Below are 17737 nucleotides of genomic sequence, written 5' to 3'. Positions count from 1 at the left end.
GTTGCCAAAACCTGCAGATCTTGCCACCTGACGTACAGCTCTCCTGCCTAAAGTCAAATCCAATAATATATAATCTTGGCAGTAGTTTGCTGTCTACAGATAAAGAGACTTAGAGTGTAGTCGTCGATAAGGTGTTCTGTCACAAATATGGTAGATATCCCTTCCACTGTATTACAAGTGCATTATTGTCCTGATTTTTAACCTATATAGAGGAATGGTAGTCTCACAATGCAAAGAAATATGGATGTGCTGAATTACTCATGCACGGAACTACAAAATGTGTGAGTTCTGCTGCCTGGATGCTAATTTCAATATAAGATCTGTAATTTGAGAAACAGATATTTTATCTTAACACCATTAAGAGTTGTGTAACCTGATCGCATTTCTATCTTGTGCCTGCAGCTGTGTGCGCTTTGTTCCCTGGGAGACAACATTCCTGTGTGGTGACTGAGCTGAGCCTGTAAGTTTTGGTTACTTCAGGGAAAGCTCCTACAGGGGAAGGGCACTGCGGTGAGTCCACAGTCCTTGAAATACTTCTCTATCAGATATTCTTAGTTACTGTTTTTTTCCAAGTGGCCATACCTCCTCCCTTTTTAAAAGTTTTGCAGTTCTGCCTGTTGGAAAGTGGGTTATTAATAGGGGCAAACGTAGGTCTGCCACTGGCAATAAGGCCACTAACACATGATAGGACTCAGCATAGGTCTTAGAAAATTACTCCTATGCTCAACCCTTGGTAAGGTGGCTGCGAGCAGACAGGGTTAACTTCAAAGACAGGTATGTAAAGCATTTAAAAACACGATTTCAGTAAATAATTAAGACACAAAACATAATAAAAATCCAACACCAATTTATAACAATGGGAAATATTTTTACCTTTAAAATAACACCAAAACAACAAAGATCCAATGTAAGGAACCGGAGATATGAATTTTTAAAGATTTCGCTAAATATAGCACTTAGAAGCTTATAGCACCATATTGGGATACCTGCTTGCGATAGACCTGGTCAAAGTTAAAGTTTCAGGCCTACCGCAATGGAGCCCTGGGCGGCTTCAGCTCGCGGCAGGTCCTGGTCTCAGTTTCTACCTTCGGACATAGAAACTTTTCTGGAGCTTTTCTCCCCGAGGTCCTTCGAAGCTCCCAGCCAGTCTGGATTCGGTGAGGGTTCGCCGGATTGCCTTGCGATGAGCTCCTGGTCACCTTCATTCAAGCGGACTTAGAAACTCTTTCTTCAGCGCTTTAGCGGGGCAACCCAGGAGTCCAGGCCGACACGCGGTTGAAGACAGGCGGTTTGGCGTACGCCGTTGTTTCCGGTCACCTTTTCTACGAGCACACTTAGAAACTTTTCTGGAGCTTTTTCTCGCGGGTTCTCTCGATGCTCTTCAGGTAGCCGGATCCAGTGAGGGTTCGCCGGATTCAGATTTCTTCTAGTCCCGGTCAAACTCTGGAAGTTGGACTCATGGAGCTTTTAACGGGACGAACCTATATGACTTGGCCGGCTCGCAGGGACTGGCCAGGTTGAGTCGGTCCCTCTATAGAGCTTTTTTTTCAAAGTTGCTCCAAAGTTCTCCAAACTTCTTGTACTTCTTCCTGACGTTCCTCAAGGGGTCCCAATGTGTCTCAAACTCACTCCAAGGGTCTGGAAACTCCAAGATGGTCCTTGAAAGTTGAGTAATTCAGTTCCCTCAATTCATTGGTACAAAACCCTTACAAATCCACTGGTGGTTCTCCAAGGTGCTGATTTAGGTGGTGATTTTCCAGATGAGCTATTTTAACCTGTAGCTTTCAGGGAGTCCACTCTTTAGTTCTTTTTCAGCAAGAAAGTCCACAGGGCTGTAGTTTTAGATAGTGCAGTCTTCAGAGGTCAGGCCTTAGAAATCGTTGCACAGCAATCTTCTCAGCTTGGCAATATCCTGCTTCAGTAAGATTCAAGCAACAAATCTGAGAGGCTCTGCCCCTCTCAGATACTTATTTCCAGTTCTCTGGGTCAGGCAGTAGGTCACTGCTGACCAATGGGAGCAGGCCAACTCCCCAAAAATATGACCACATCCTGTGGAGTGTGCCATTATTTTGTCCCAGACTGCACCAATTCTTCCAAATTCATAATGCTGATTTTCCAGCAGAGTCAAGAGCTGGCTAAACACACCCCCTTGGATAGCTTATTTCCATAGACCCTCCCCCTACCATTTGCCCATATCTTCCCTAATCCTAGGTCTGGTTGAGGTCAAAAGGGTGGAGTGGAAACTGACACTGAGGCCATCCCTCTTCTTTTGAAGACCATGGTTTACGACTCCTCCCCCTGATCTGGCATTCCTGTGTAGCAGCACACTGCCCTCCCAGCAGAGCTGGTTAACCCCAGTGGCTCTTTATCACCTCTTCAAAGAAGCCAGGCTAATCCACTCAACTCTGACCAACCAGGACAGACCACTGGAAAACTGAATTTGGATCTACAACCAAGAAAGTCTTATAACTTCTTGTCTGTGCATTTTAGGAGACATTTAACAATAGGATATTGATGGATTTATTAATATCATTCTGGGAAGTCTTTGAATGGCTTTTTTAGCCTTTTCCTATCAATAGTTATTAGTTACTAACCTCTTGTCATGTTAACCTATGTGGCCTGGGATTTGCAATGGGAAAAATGACTTGGGCCATTTTTCCAGCACTAGGGCTTACAAAACATATTTTATAAGTACTTCTCTGATTTCTACAGGACCCCCACCCCATGTGCCTTAGGGGAGACTTTAGGGGTTCTGAATCTGTAGAAATATGGCAGATCCTCCCTCCACAGTGCTCCTAGCATCATAGTCGAATTTGAGCAGCACTTTACCACAATGTGGGGAGTGAAATGTGAACTTTCACTTAACCTAGGGCATATAAAACTCATTTTATAAGGGTGTACCTTATAAATATCTGACCCTCTACCCCTGGGACACCTAGGAGAGACCCTGGGGGTTCCTAATATGCCAAAACACTGTAGGTTATCCATTTTTAGGTGCCCCAAACCCCAAAGTCGAGTTTGGGCACAATTTACTTTTTAACAAATGCTCCGCCCCCCACGATGCCAAAAGATGGTTTTCTAATGCCCTAAAGACCCAGAAATTGGCACTTCGGCAGGCTGAGCGCCAGTGGCGTCGCACATACTGCCCTGACCTTAAGATTCTTTATTTGACTCTTCTTCGCGCCTATAAAAAGGCTATACTCACCGCCAAGCTCGAACATTTCTCTCAGAAAATTCATCAGGCAGTTAACAAACCTAAGGAGATCTTTACGATTGTGCATGAGCTGGCTGCCTCCGACAGAGCTGCGCCCAGACCTATTCCCTCCCAACCCCTCTGCAACACCCTCAATGACTTTTTTATTGAGAAGATCACCACTATAAAGCGGAACATTCCCTTGGCACCACCCCTGTTCCTTTGCCCTCCGTTGCCTCCACCCCCCTCCTTCCTTGATCAATTTCCCTTGATCACAAAAGAGGTTTTCCGTACTCTTCTGGGAAAAGTTAAAACAGGTTCCCCCGCGGACGTTTGCCCTGCACATATCTTGAGGGAGATCTTCTCCCACTGTCCAGTTCCTCCTATTACTTTGCTTAACACTTCCATCACCTCAGGAATTGTACCTGATGCGTTCAAATCTGCCACGGTAATCCCTATTATAAAAAAACCTGGTGCCGATCCCACTGTCTCCTCCAATTTTAGACCCATCTCGCTCCTCCCGCTTTTGGGCAAGATTTTGGAGAGCCACATCACCTCTTCACTCTCGACCTACATTGAGGCCCATCACCTCCTGGTGGACCACCAGGCCGGTTTCCGGCCTGCTCACTCTACGGAATCTGTTGTCCTCTCGGTGGTTGATGAGCTCCGGCGCAGCGCCGACACCAACTCCCCCCAGGCCTTAGTTCTTCTCGATCTATCCGCCGCCTTTGACACGGTCGACCATTCCATCCTCCTCGACCGTGTCAGGGGCGCCGGCTTACGGGGGTCGGCCTTGACTTGGCTTACTTCTTTTTTAGCTGACCGCACTCAGGCGGTTCGATTGGAGGGCTTTCTTGCACCCATCCGCTCTTTCTCTTGCGGGGTACCCCAAGGTTCCTCCCTTTCCCCCCTTTTGTTTAACCTTTACATACACCCCCTCATTGTTGCTTTACAGGATATGGAGGTTACGGCGTTCAATTACGCTGATGACCTCCAGCTCATTTTTAACCTTTCCTCTTCCCCTGATTCAATTTCTAGGGTCCATTCCACTCTCACTTTCATCTACAACTGGATGAACCTCAATCAATTAAAATTGAATCCCGACAAGACGGAGCTAGTTCTCACCGGTGGTCCCTCTAATCCCTGGTCCTCTGCTTTTTGGCCCCCCATTTTTGGTCCTCCCCATCTCCCTCTGCCTCCGTTAAAACTCTGGGCATTAAAGTCAGCCAAGACCTCTCTTTGCGCCCTCAAATAAACTCGACAGTTTCCTCTTGTTTTCTGTCCCTGAGAACCATCCGCAAAGTCTTGCGTTACTTCTCGGTTGAAGCCCTCAAAGTCATTGTCCTGGCAATGATCTTATCCCGTATAGATTACGGCAATGCCCTTTATGTGGGCATCCCTGCTTACGAGCGCTGTCGCTTGCAGCTTATTCAGAACCAAGCTGCTCGCCTTATTTACAGACTCCCTAAATCGAGTCATACCACCCCATTGCTTAAAACTCTCCACAGGCTCCCCATTAAGGAACGCTCGCTCTTCAAAATGGGCTGCCTGATCTTTATGTCTCTGGCCGGCACTGGTCCAGCATTTATTAGAGCTAAGATCAATGCCTATGTTCCAGCTAGAAACCTCCGCTCCTCCTCCCAGTTACTTCTCCATGTCCCTCGCTTCCGTAAGAAGAAATCGGGTGGTTCCAGGTTCTCGACACTTGCCCCCCTCTTTTGGAATGCACTCCCTCTGGCAATTAGGTCCATTCCTTCCTATCTGGACTTTAGGTCAGCTTTGAAAACCCATCTCTTTTCCTCTGCCTATTCCTCTTAATCCCATACTCCCTTCCTTCCTCAGTTTCAGTTCCCTTCTGCAGCGCCAAGAAACCGTTTGGTAGTAGAGCGCTCTACAAAACCCCTTCAACTTCAACTTCTAACAGCAGTGCTGGCCCCCAGGGCTGCTGTTAAACTGACCTCAGGCTTCAGCAGGGCACACATGCAAGTGCAAAAAGAGCTGCTGGCCTCTAAACTGTCATGCCCTAGGGCACTAGGGACTTCTATCCCCCTGCCCTATTATATACTAGGGGTAATAGGGTAGGTCATGCCAATCACAGGGGTACCCTCCATACCATTGTGCACCCTAGTGTATGTAGGTGTTTTAACTGTATTCCAATATGTCTCTTTCAGCATAGCACTGGCCCTGGTCCTGGTTAGGCAGAGCCCAGGGTCAGTCAGAGTCAGTTACCACCAGTATCAGTCAGCAAAATGTTGGGGGATGCCCAGGGCACATGATGACCCTGCAACACTGCCATACCACAGCTTTGGTATCAAAATTCTCTTTAAAAATTGCTCATTCATGAAGAGTGGAGGAGATAGTTTTTAGATTATTCCATGTTGTTGTGACACAACACACCTATTTCTGGGATTTCCTTTCACAAATCCTTGTTTTCCTTTGCGTTATCATAATTATAGTCTTGTGCATGCTGACATAGACTCTGTACTTCAGTACCAGAATGCAAAGCAAAAAAAAAAACTTGACAAGCTGGGCAACTCACACTTGGAAGGAACGTTGAGTGCTCTGAGGTAGCCCACTCAAGATTCCAACTTCCAAAATGCACTGATTAGTTCATTCAAGGTCGAGGTCTGCAGCCAATAGTTCCAGGTAAGAAACATTGTCCTGATAACTTTTGTAAGAGGGATGGGATGCAGGAGAGGTTAGCAGGTGCCACCAGGACCCTGTCCAGTGCCCGCTTTTTAAAAAAATCTATATAATTCTGGCTGTTGTAATGTTGGCTAATCTCAATTACGCCAACTTGACTATACCAATTGAAAGTAAATATTCAGTAGTATAAATAAAGATGTTCCCTCCAACCCCCTTTCCTGCCCTGCATGATTTGAAGAGGGCCCGCATATCCTACATATATTTCTTGGCCCGGAAGAAATGGGGCCCCATGAAAGGTTTGGTGGCCCCGAAATGGCTTCCCCCGCCACACATGGGCTGCAGGGGCTTGTGTTACACCTCTGTAATTATTTGTGGGGGGGAAAAGTAAACAGAATGTTGTAGTTTAGAAGGTAAGTCCTGTTGATATCGAGTCATTGGTAGCTCTCTCTCTGGTGGTACTCGTATTCCACTCTCTCCAAGTTTCACTGAGGCCTTGCCCTGGTCTCTTTTAAGTGATGTCCTTTTCTTTACTCTCGTACTCTTAGTCTCTGTCTAAAATACACCATTTCAAAGCAGGCAAGTGAGAGATTAAAAACAAATTGTCCGGAGAATGCATTTTCCCTAATGACTTAGATTGAATGAAGGCAATCTGCACGGGTCTATTGATGTGTATGGTGACAGGCAATCAGCCTTTTATTGTTTGCAGTTTAATAAGATAATGCACACAAAACAGGGTTGTAAGCTCTGTTTTTGTGTGTGCTCTGTAAAACTACCAACAATTAAACGTGGAGGCCTGTCACACCCGCTAAACAACCTCTCCAAGAATTAAGGTCCAGGCGCTCTGGCTCAGGATACGTTTCTGTGCTCAAGCTGGCTCGCTTCCAGCAGATCCGAATCGGGTTTGCAGGCAGGAGAAAGAAGCTTTGATACATAGGAAGTCTCCCGCCTGAAGTGGGAGGGTCGGCATATTTGGCCTAGTTTCCCTGTCTCGGAGGGGGGGGGCAGAGAATAAAAAAAGTTTCCTTCCTTCTTTATCCGATGTTCTCCTGTTCCACCCGGCGAAGGCCCGCCCTCTCCGCCTGTGAAAGAGCTGGTGTGTGTGTGTTTTTTTTTTCACTTCCATTCCTAGGAAACGGTGGAAGGTCAGAGGTCGCCTGCTCGGTTCTCTGCGTGGACTTGTATTATTTCGCAGCCTCTGCAAGCAGGAAGGACGTGTTTTGGTGAACTCTCCCACAGGTAAGCAAGCGCCCGCCAGCTTAGACCTCTCGCGCAGAGAGAGCTACATTTATTTTCCCGTCTTCGCCGAAGTCGCACGTTTGCGTGTAGAAATGGTATTCCATAATCTTTTCGTTCCTTTATCTGTTTCCGAACTTCGAGTCTTTCACTGTTAAGCAGGGCTTGTACTTGAGTAGTTTAGAGCTACGTGTGTGCTTCTCCTGCCTATGTTTCCAGTTGTTTTCCGATTTTTCCTATTCTCTTTTGCGATCAATCTTCATATAGCACATAATAGCAAAAGCAAAACAAGTAAACCTTTAAAGCCACGCCCATTGACATGGGCAATACATGGTCATTTTTATTTTTCTAGAGGAGCTTGTGAAATGCGCACATTTTACGGCACTAAAAAGTTCCAGTCACCTGTCATTTCAGAGACTGCTTTTTTATCAACATACATATTTAGGACTTAAGCACTGCTTATGTGCTTTCTGTGGGTAATGCAATGTCAGTTATTAAGTTTATTTTAGCCTGCACGCTTAGGCAAAATAAGCGGAGCTGCCTAATTTGTGGTGGTGTCTAGTGTACATCTGATTCAATCAAACCAACTTCAGACGCCGCACACTGAGCCAGTAATGTGTGTACCTACACGGGCAGCTTAAAACCACCACGAATGTGTATGCTCTGTTTAGCAAATCATAATTCTGGAGAGAGTTACAGTGCCCGGCTGCACTTGCTAAAAGAGGATGACTATAAAAACATTACCAGGCAAGAGACTCTGTGGTTATTTCGAAAATGCATGCACCTCCGTCAAACGCAACCACAAAAAAGATGGTATTTTTTCTGCATTACAGGAGAGGGTCTGAGCAATAATCAGTTAATGGGGCGGGATATGCGGGTAGTAGTTTGAGGCGGAAGGTCTTTTAGCGCAGGTGTAAATCTTCACGTGTTTGCGAATGAAGTGGGAGTGCATTTCACGTGGCCCATACAAATGCTTCTAAATGCACAATTGGAGTTACTTTGTTGACACACTGAGGCAGTGGACAGTTCTGCCTCAGTTATGTCGCCATTTGCAACGAGTTAGTCACAGCCTGGAGAAATATACTTTCACATCATTCTAAAAGTTAACAATAAAACGTATTCTATTTGTTAGACCAAATAACAGTTAATACAGGTGTCAACTATTGCAGTCGTCCAATATAAACATTGCACTTAATGACTCATAAAACGCCTGGATACCCTTTTGGGTGATTAGTGTGCTTTACAAATCAACGTAGCGTGTTCCCTCTCTCTCTGCAATGCAAGGTTGTTTGTATTGTTGCTATGTCTTGCACGCTTTTCTTTTAACGCTTTCGAGAATCGCTGCATGGCCCCTTCTGTGTGTAATTCTCATTGGTAGAGGTCCAGACCTAGAGCCGCCCACAAAATTTACTTCCGTGCGCGGGCTTATGGTTGTGGACAGTGGCTGCGACTTTGCCGGAGTTAGCTGATGGGAGAGGCCACACTCCCCGCCATTCTCTTGTTTAGGAGCAACGCAGGCACCTCTTCAGCCCGGTGGCTTTGTATGAGCACATGGCGATACAGTTATACTGAATGATAGGTGTATATGGAACAATATATTTGGTAACTCAGCTTTACATTACCAATTATTACTGAGCTTTACTTCTTCAGCTTACATTTTGCGTAGTGGTGCTGGATGCGCGAAAATAACGGGACCGTTTATAGATTAATTCTGACTTGTAGAATGTGCTGGAAATGTGATAAAAAAACAGAAATCAACAGCCATTCAAAACTCAAGCCCTGATGTTCCCGCCATACAAATAATTACGCCTAGGGAAAAGAGCTGTCGGAGCAAAGCAGGTGGCTCGCCGCAGCAGCTGCTGTGCACGCTGCAGCAGCTGCTGTTCGCTTCCGCTGCAATACTCCACAAGAGTTAACTTGTTAGAAAAAGTGGGACATGCACTAACCATTAGCAGGCTACGATTTTTGAGTGACACAGCCAAAAGCCAATCCAAAGCGGTGGGATGAGTCAAACCCCACAAAGTACATATAACTGATTCCCTGACAGTGCAAGTGCTTTCTAGGCTCGACCTAATCGCGAAAGGGGGATGGTGCTGCTGTTTTATTTTCTTCCCTGCACAGGGAACATTGCATTATTGTTGTGATCTGCAACTTTTTAAAGTCTGTTAGCATTTCTAATTTTGAAATGCAAGGAATGTACAACAATAACAACAAAAATCACCACACAAACTAATAATAATCAATCAGTCTGGGAATTGTAAGCGCGCTACTCACCTGTGAGGGTCTCGAGGCTCTATGGGGGGGTTCCGCAGATCTGTTTAGCCGAAGAGCCAGGTCTTGAGGGTCTTCCTGAAGGTGTTCAGGGAGGGGGCACATCTGATGTCTGCCGGTAGCTCGTTCCAGGTCTTGGCTACAGTGTGAGAGAATGATCTTCTGCCTGCTCTGGCTCTGTGGCTGCGTGGGGTTTCGGCCAGTGCGAGGTTGGAAGATTGGAGGTTTCTTTTGCGTACGTTGAAGTTGGTTCTGTTGAGGTATTTGCGTCCATTGTTTTGTAGGTGTGAGTGAGGATTTTGAAAGTGACTCTTTTCTCCACGGGAAGCCAGTGGAGACTTCATAGGTGTTAACTGATGTTGTTTGTGTCGGGGGGGATGCCGAGGACGACTCTGGCGGCGGTGTTCTGTATTGTCTGGAGTTTACGGAGAAGGGACTTGTTGATGCCGGCGTAGAGTGTGTTTCCATAGTCCAGTCTGCTGGTGAGGGGTGCGTGGGTGACTGTCTTCCTTATCTCAAGGGGGATCCACTTGAAAGTCTTGCAGGAGATGCAGAGGCTGTTGAAGCAGCTGGAGGTGACTGTGTTGACCTGTCGGTTCATGGTGAGTGATGAGTCGAGTATGATGCTGAGGTTCTTGGCATGGTCTGAGGGCTTCCGAGGACGGTCGGCCACCAGGTGCTGTCCCATGCAGAAGGGGTGGTACCGAGGACGATTACTTCTGTCTTCTCAGCATTGAGCTTCAGGCAGCTGTTGGTCATCCAGACTGCGATGTCTTGCATTCCTTTCTGGAAGTTGAGTTTGGCAGTGGTGGGGTCTTTAGTGAGTGAGAGGATGACCTAGGTGTCGTCGGATACGATGTTGAGGCTGTGTTGTTGGAAGATGGCTGTGAGGGGCGCTATGTAGATGTTGAAGAGGGTGGGGCTTAAGGATGAACCTTGTGGGAATCCGCAGGTGAATTCCGTGGGGTCAGAGAAGAAGGGTGAGAGTCTGATCCTTTAGCTTCTTCCGGTGAGGAATGATAGATCCAGTCCAGGGCTCTTCTTTGTACACCTGTGTTGTGTCGTGTGGTCTGGTGACTAGTGTGCGGTGGGAGACAGTGTCGAAGGCCGCTGATAGGTCGAGTAGGATGAAGGCTGTGGAGTGGCCTTGGTCCAGGAGGGTGCAGATGTCGTCTTTGGCGGCGAGTAGGGTGGTCTCTGTGCTGTGGTTGCTTTGGAATCTGGATTGGGACGAGTTGACGGTGGCGTTCTCTTCAATGAATCATGTCAGAGTTTCCTGTTGACTGTTTCTCTGCAACTTTGGCTGCGAAGGGGAGGAGCGAGGTGGGCTGATAGTTCTTGAGGTTGGTGGGGTCAGCTGTGGGCTTCTTGAGCAGAGGTCTGACTTCTGCGCTCTTCCAGTCATCTGGGAAGGTGCTAGTTTTAAAGGTGGGTTGATGGTGCGTTGTAGTTCAGGTGCGATGGCGGCAGCGGCTCTGTGGTAGATGTGAGGGGGGCAGGGGTCAGTGGGGGCCCCAAGTGGATGCTTTTCATGGTCAAGGTGGTGTCCAGTTGGAGATGGTGGGCTGGCTAGTGTTTCTGGGGGGGCGGGAGGCCATCTGTGGCGCCTGGTGGATGGTCGATGAAGTTGTTGTAGAGGTTTTTGATCTTGGGGTGGAAATAGGTTCCAAGCATGTCGCAGAGGTCTTTGGATGGGGTGATGTCTGTGGCTTCGCTGCGTGGGTTGGTGAATTCTTGAATGACACTGAAAAGTTCCTTGGAGTTGGTGGAGTTGGCCAGGATTTTGTTGTGGATGAAGTTCCTCTTGGTGGCTCTGATCTGGTTGTGGTAGTCTGTCATGACGTCCTTGCAGGTGATGTGGTTTTCGGTTGTATTGGTTTTTCTCCAGTTCTTCTTCAGGCGTCTGTAGGTGCGTCTGGTTTCTTGGAAAGCGGAGGTGAACCAGGCGGCTTTCCTGGGGCGTTGTCTGTTGGGGTTGCGTAGCGGGGCGAGCTCGTCTACGCAGTAGGAGACCTAGGTGTGGAGTACTCTGGCTGCGTCGGGTGCCCAGGTGTGGGTGTCTCGGGTGAGGGTGGTCGTTGCTCGTCTGTAACCTTGCTCCAGTTCCTTCGTGGTGGGCGTGGGGCTTGTTTGGGTGCCTTGGGTTTGTGGATCGCGAAGTGTACGCAGTGGTGGTCGATCCATGGCGGCTGCATTGTGTGGCTGAATTGGATACTGTTTCCTGCCACGAAGATGGGGTCGAGGGTGTGTCCTGCTCTGTGGGTCGGTGTGTTGACGAGTTGTTTAAGTCCGATGCTGGTGAGGTTCTCATAAAGGATAGTGGAGTTGGCGTCGCTGGGGTTGTCCAGGTGGAAGTTCAGGTCTCCAATGAGTATGTACTTTGTTGAGGCGATGGCGTGGGGTGCGATGAAGTTGTTGATGGTGGTGGCGAAGGGTGTTCGGGGGTTGGGCCTGCTGTAGACGAGGGTTCCTCCGAGTGTGGCTTTGGGTGTGGTCTGGATCTGGAAGTGCAGGTGTTCGGCCGAGGGCAAGGTTTCGCTGGAGGTGGTGAGGTGGAGGGTGCTCTTGTGGGTGATGGCGAGGCCCCCTCCTTGGTGGTTGGGGCGGTCTTTCCTCTGGATCTTGTATCCGTCTGGGATGGCGGTACTGATGTCGGAGGTGGAGGATGCGTTGGTCCAGGACTCTGTGAAGAAGGCGATGTCGGGCAAGATAGAGTCCAGTAGGTTCCAGATTTCCATGGCGTGTTTGTGTACAGAGCATACGTTGAGGAGGATGCATTTTAGGGTGTTGCCGGTGCTGGCGTCGACTGTGTTGGAGACCAGGGTGGCGGTGAGGGTCTGGCGACAGTGGAGGCAGGAGAATTGGCTGTGGTTCTTGTTCGGCGAGGCCTGTTGGCATTCTCGAAGTCTTCCAGGGTTGAGTGCGAGGAGGATGGTGGTGGTGTCGTAGCGATGGGTAGTGGCAGGTCCAGGGTTCCTAGCGTTGGCCGCGGACGGGTGCAGATGGGCTTGCCTCAGGCGAGCCTTTGGCACACTGGCGGTGCGCCCACTGGATGATCACCATCAAGTAGGGAAGGTGGGAGGGAGGAGAGGCTGGGAGGCGGGAGTGGGGGAATTCTGGTGGGGGGATTACCATGGGGAATTCCGGGGCGGGGGGGCATAGGGGCAACAGCAGCAAAAGGCGAAAGTAACTGGCAGGCACGAGAAAATAAAAACAGTAGTGGAATTAGAGCAAGACACAGATAGGCACAATAACAATGGCACAACAAGAAAAAATTGAGAGAAAAAACGGCTGAAAAAGGTTATGGTGGTTGCAGGCAGTCTGGTCCCAGTTGGAGCGGGCAGCAGGCACAGGAGCGGACCGCAGCCTCGAACCTCCCAAGGAGGAGTTTGGGGTCTGGAGGCAAGAGATGGCACAGCAGATCTGTGGGGAGAGTGGACCTGGACCGAGGTCAATCACTTCTAAAGCGGACTCTCCCTTCCCACAACAATTCCAAGGTATAATGTTTTGAAATATTTGAAATGCCAGAATGGAAAAAATGACATTAAATAATTATTATTTTCAGTCGCTCTTCATTGAAGTTTGCTAATATACAAAAGGAGGATTATATTCTGAGACATTTTGCAATTCCAATACAACACTTAAGAATACAACTTTTCGTCATTAAAGGGCACATGTATGACCGTTTTGAGCAGTTCAAGGGTACACTTGGGCCTTTGCAACTACTAAAACTTCTTGTGCAATGTACCACCTTATTTAGCGAGTTGGTAACCTAATACTGACTCACAAAATAGGCTTTGCGAGTCGCTATTAGGAAGGGGCGTGCTAACGACGTCCCTTCCTAATAGTGAGTCGCAAGGGCATGTACGATTGTTTTGCGACCAAAATGCAGTCGCAAAACAATTGCAGTTTACCACCTACTTCAAATAGGTGGTAAGTCAGTTGCAAATGGAAAGGGGTGCCCGGATCTTTGTGAATGGTAGCAAAAACATTTTTTTATGAGCAGGCAGTGGTCCCAATGACCACTGCCTACTCTTTAACAAGCATTGGCATAGCCAATAGGTCTTGCTTTTGGGACGTATTTAGTGCAGCACAATATCCTTGGTCCAACAACATCAGCTATTGCATGGCTAAACACGTATAAGGTCCCAAAGGTGAGACCTATTGGCTATGCCAATGCTTTTTCAGATAGGTATAGGACCCAGGCAGATAAACAACCGCACTAGGATGTGATAGCATTGACAGGCACACAGAGGTGCTGGTTCTGATTGTATCATCCTTACATCACGTGCGAAGCTTTCACAGGGTATGAATCTACCTATGCCATACAGGTGCAAGAGTGGAGTTTGCTTTGTATTTACACCACTTATGCATCTCTGAGTCTGGATTCTCATTTAGTGAACATTTACCATTGGCTACATATTCTTGGCTTAAATTGATGAGGTCCAAAATATTCATAGTTGTTTACCTCACCTTCAGTACATTTGTAAAACTTGCAGCTTTTTTGAGCATTTGCTGCTGAGTGGCGTGTGCTCTTTTTGGGCATTCTTATGTGTTTCACAGGAGTAATAACTTCTCCAGTTTCCTCTTCTCCACCCCCATTGCCCACGTGCGCCATCCTTTTTGGCACTGCGAGAACGTCACAATATTTTTTCACTCTGGCCCCATCTGTGACTAGGAAGTGTACACAGAAAGGCAGCTGGAGTCCTGTAAGGGTTGCCCGTGTGGCACAGCCGTGCCCGCATCTGGGGTCATTAAACATAGAAGATGTACATACCGGAATGTTATTGGTTTAGAATGTTGAATTTCAATGGTTTAGAATGTTAAATTTCAAAACCAAGCTCTTTCTCTACGCCTGACGCCGACTGGCTGCTATAACCAGGCCCACTTAACAACACTAACAGGGACAATGTGTTTTACGACCAGGTGTTTAGGCCGCAGTGCCTCTGTGCACGATTGTGAAATGAACCAGGTGTATGTTTCACAAAAGTCCTAAGCAGCAGCGTCACAAGGGCATCTCTGCTAAATGAAATGCTGTTAAGAATGAAAAAACACAAAAAGCAAAAAAAACAAGCGTCTTATCAAGAAACATTGTGCATGGGCTGAGCAGGCTGTCCACAGGAACCTACTGGCAATTGTACATGTGAAACAGATGGCTTTAAGGAGGGAAGAGGAGCGAGTGGGACAACACATGACAGGACAGTTTGCAACAGCTATGAGTTATGGAGTTTACAAATGCAAGGGGCAGTGCATGCTTCTGTGGAGACGGCATTGTGTGTGTTTGCGTGGAAAGAGTGGCACTGCACTAGCACTTTTGTGGGACACACAAGCTTGTGAAGCAGGGTGCATTTGTCTGAGTGTGGATGCAGGGCGCGTAGATATGTGTTCGGAAGGAGCATGGGCTAGTATTTTAGAAGAAGAGTGCACACTTTCAGCCGGGGGGGGGGGAGGGGGAGACTGTGTGCACTTCTGTCAATAGAGGGAATGTATGCGCCTAGTTTGTGACGCTCGTTTCGTGCCAAATGCCGCTGTAGAGGGTTTACTTGGCTACCAGTTGCATGGATTGGCTGGGGGGAATGTATGTGTTCTATGTAAAAGTTGTGAGTGAGGGCTACATATGGGGGTGTGTACACAGGGTATGCATGTTTGTGGGAAGTTGGACAATAAATGCCTGGCATCAAAGGCTCGTGCAGAAGGAAAAACAAGCTGCGAGACGCGCTCTGTGGTGGGGGAGGGAGAGGGGCATTGAAGAGGGGCGCGCTCACGTGGCCGAGCTAAAGGAAAGCCAGATGGCTCCTCTGCTTATGCCTTTGTGTGTAACCGCACACTGTATGCCACACGAAGCTGTGGTTGGACTTTTAAAACTCCACTCCTAAATGTCTAGTCAGACAGCGCATGCGCTGGCTCAGACGAGACCTAAAAATAAAACAGAAATGTTTAATTTTTCTTTTTGAAACGCATCTGTTTTTTCTTTAAGGAAAAGAGGTGGCATTTAAAAAAAGCAAGTTTTTTTGTCCTGCTTTTATAAAACGTTAGCAAAGCATACGGGCCCTCCTGAATTCTAAAGAAGACATTTTTTTTTATTTCAAAGTATTTTATTATTTTTATATACAAGTACATTAGCATTTCTGTTATGAGGTTAGCCAAACGTGGTTTCTGTTGCAGTGATTACAGGTACTTTGAAATATATGTCTAGCTAATCCCCTCTACATTGACTTGCTGGGAAATTAGGCAAAGGGAGATAGAAAGAAAGAAAGGGGTGAAAGGAGGATACAAGAGAGGTTCTGTAGCAATGAGCCTCATTGGGTTTATAGTCCTGTGACAAAGCCGACACCCCACTAGTTAGCCGGTGGTGGGATTGATAGTCCTGTAGGGGCACCTGATGCCTCTTCGGCCCATGGTGTTAACATTCTGACTCGCCCGCTCCCGAGGGAGGGAGAGGGGAGGAGGGGATCAGACTGGCCTCAAGGGGGGTTTGTAGGAGTCTAGGTACGTGTCGAGTGACTTCCACATCCCACTGGCAGCTGGCCATCAGGGTGAGTTTTGTAGAGCAATGTTATCCGCGCCTCTGAGGTGCATCACCCAGTTGATCCAGCCTTTGTATGAGGTCTTAGCTGTGTCCTTCCAGTCGATCAGGACAATTTTTAAGGCCGCGGTCAGAAGGAGGACTAGTCGGTCTTTGTCATGATCTGATCTTAGTTTAGAAACTTCCAAACAGCATTTCTAGCAAAACAAGGAGCCTACTGGAGATCACCTCCTGACAGATACACACAGGTATGGCTACAACCCGAGAGAGCCATACTGAAAAATTTAAACCCAATGGCGCTGTTCACAGTTAATAAGCATACTCACGCCTCCAGCTCCATTTTTAAAAACACAAAAATTGCCCTACTAAGAATAGATAAGAAAATGGAGAGCAGCATAAAGGACTCAAAGCTGGAGTCACTCTGGGCCAATAGCAAGATCAGATACAAGGGAAAATGTCTAGCCCTTGACACATGGATAGAGAAAGGCATCTCCCACCCAGCCCAACTAAAGGAAGGGGGCTACCCCACCACGTTTGCCTTACTGAAATCTAGACATAACCTAACAGACATTGAGTTCTAGAACTTCCTGAAATTCAAAACCACCCTATCCAAAGCCAAACTATCGCCTGCCAGCCCGTCAATCACACAGTATATGACGAAGATCAACAGACGGGGTAATCAGGTAGCACACCTCTACAAACTTCTACTCCACAAACTTAACGATAAGACAACTAACTATTGGTTAAACAGCAAGAACTGGCTATATTTTGGAACTCTGCCTCACGTTATAAAATCTCCCCGGAACTATCACAAACAAAATTTTGGCTACTCCGCAAGGCTTTCTGGACCCGGCTCGATTATTCTCACTAGGCCTCAGGGAGGATGATCTTGAAAAGCACACATTACGATCGTAATGTAACTGAAGGGAACTTTTTTCTTGGGTGTGCTCTTGGGTCGCGAGGGCGAAGCACAGACTGCTGTCAACGTGTGTGTGTGTGTGTGTGTGTGTGTACGCACACCAACGTAAGGGAGAGGTATCCCGAGCTGTTAATTTTAATGATTGATTAGCAGGAGGCAGTGCACACTAGAAATGGTGGTGCAATGTTTAATAGGCATCATAGGTGATGCCAGAGACAACCCAGGAAGCCTCTATTGTGAATGTCCTGCCAAAGTGTTAACTTGGGCATTAATGAATTACGATCACACTTTGAATCCTTATAAGTATGCATCTATGAAGTGTACAACTAGCAGAGTTACTGTAATGTTATAAACAAGGATAATTGTGTTACCTTGTTTTGCAATGAGGAAGATTTATTTGCGGAACTATCAGATATTCATTTGGCAACTTATTGGAGATATGGTTGTGTGTGCGTGTGCGTATGTGCGTGCACACACTACCCCGCTCTGAACTGAGTGGTCATTTGTACGCTGAATCGATACATGGCTACTGCCTTCGACACTCGGTTGCCCCTGGACTAGAAGCATTGAATTTGGGTCCTGTTGCCCGCACAGGAAGAGCAAAATGTTGCTTCTCCTAGGGAGTCTTAAAACGATGCACTGGCACCACCTTGACCCATTTCACTGGAGAAGTTTGAGTTTTTGATTTTATTTGAAGTGTGTGTTTTCTGGTAATGATACAAAGCGCTCCGGTGTCCCCCGGCCTTGTCCGGTCCATACAGACCAGACCGTATTACTTTTGAAAAAAATGCAACACTTAGATTGCTGGTTGTTCACTAAACTTCTTGATGACTTCCTCCTCTTTTCCTATATATTATTGGGCTTGGACTTGACAGGGCTTTTTCTGTGGCGGCTGCTAGATTGTGGAATTTTCTATCCACCACCCTGGGCAAAACATCAGCAATTTTGC

The 17737-nt window shown here is 47.3% G+C and overlaps 1 protein-coding gene and 1 long non-coding RNA gene across 3 annotated transcripts in view; one reads left to right on the top strand and one right to left on the bottom strand.

The window, feature by feature from the left end:
• The window catches only part of LOC144770428 (uncharacterized), a 398083-nt gene that overhangs the window by 211497 nt on the left and 168849 nt on the right, over positions 1–17737 (bottom strand). The gene's annotated exons all lie outside the window — the stretch shown is intronic.
• Positions 6707–17737, top strand: part of LOC144770427 (sulfotransferase 2A1-like) — a 117742-nt gene continuing 106711 nt past the window's right edge. The window contains exon 1 of one of the 2 annotated variants that reach the window (XM_078654935.1): positions 6707–7075. The gene's annotated coding sequence lies outside the window, so the exon portion shown is untranslated. The remainder of the gene's footprint in view (positions 7076–17737) is intronic. The other variant, XM_078654936.1, reaches the window with a different exon arrangement.

Source organism: Lissotriton helveticus, chromosome 7 (assembly GCF_964261635.1).
Source record: "Lissotriton helveticus chromosome 7, aLisHel1.1, whole genome shotgun sequence".
In the NCBI taxonomy this organism is placed as follows: domain Eukaryota; kingdom Metazoa; phylum Chordata; class Amphibia; order Caudata; family Salamandridae; genus Lissotriton; species Lissotriton helveticus.
This window is presented reverse-complemented; position numbering and strand designations above follow the sequence as displayed.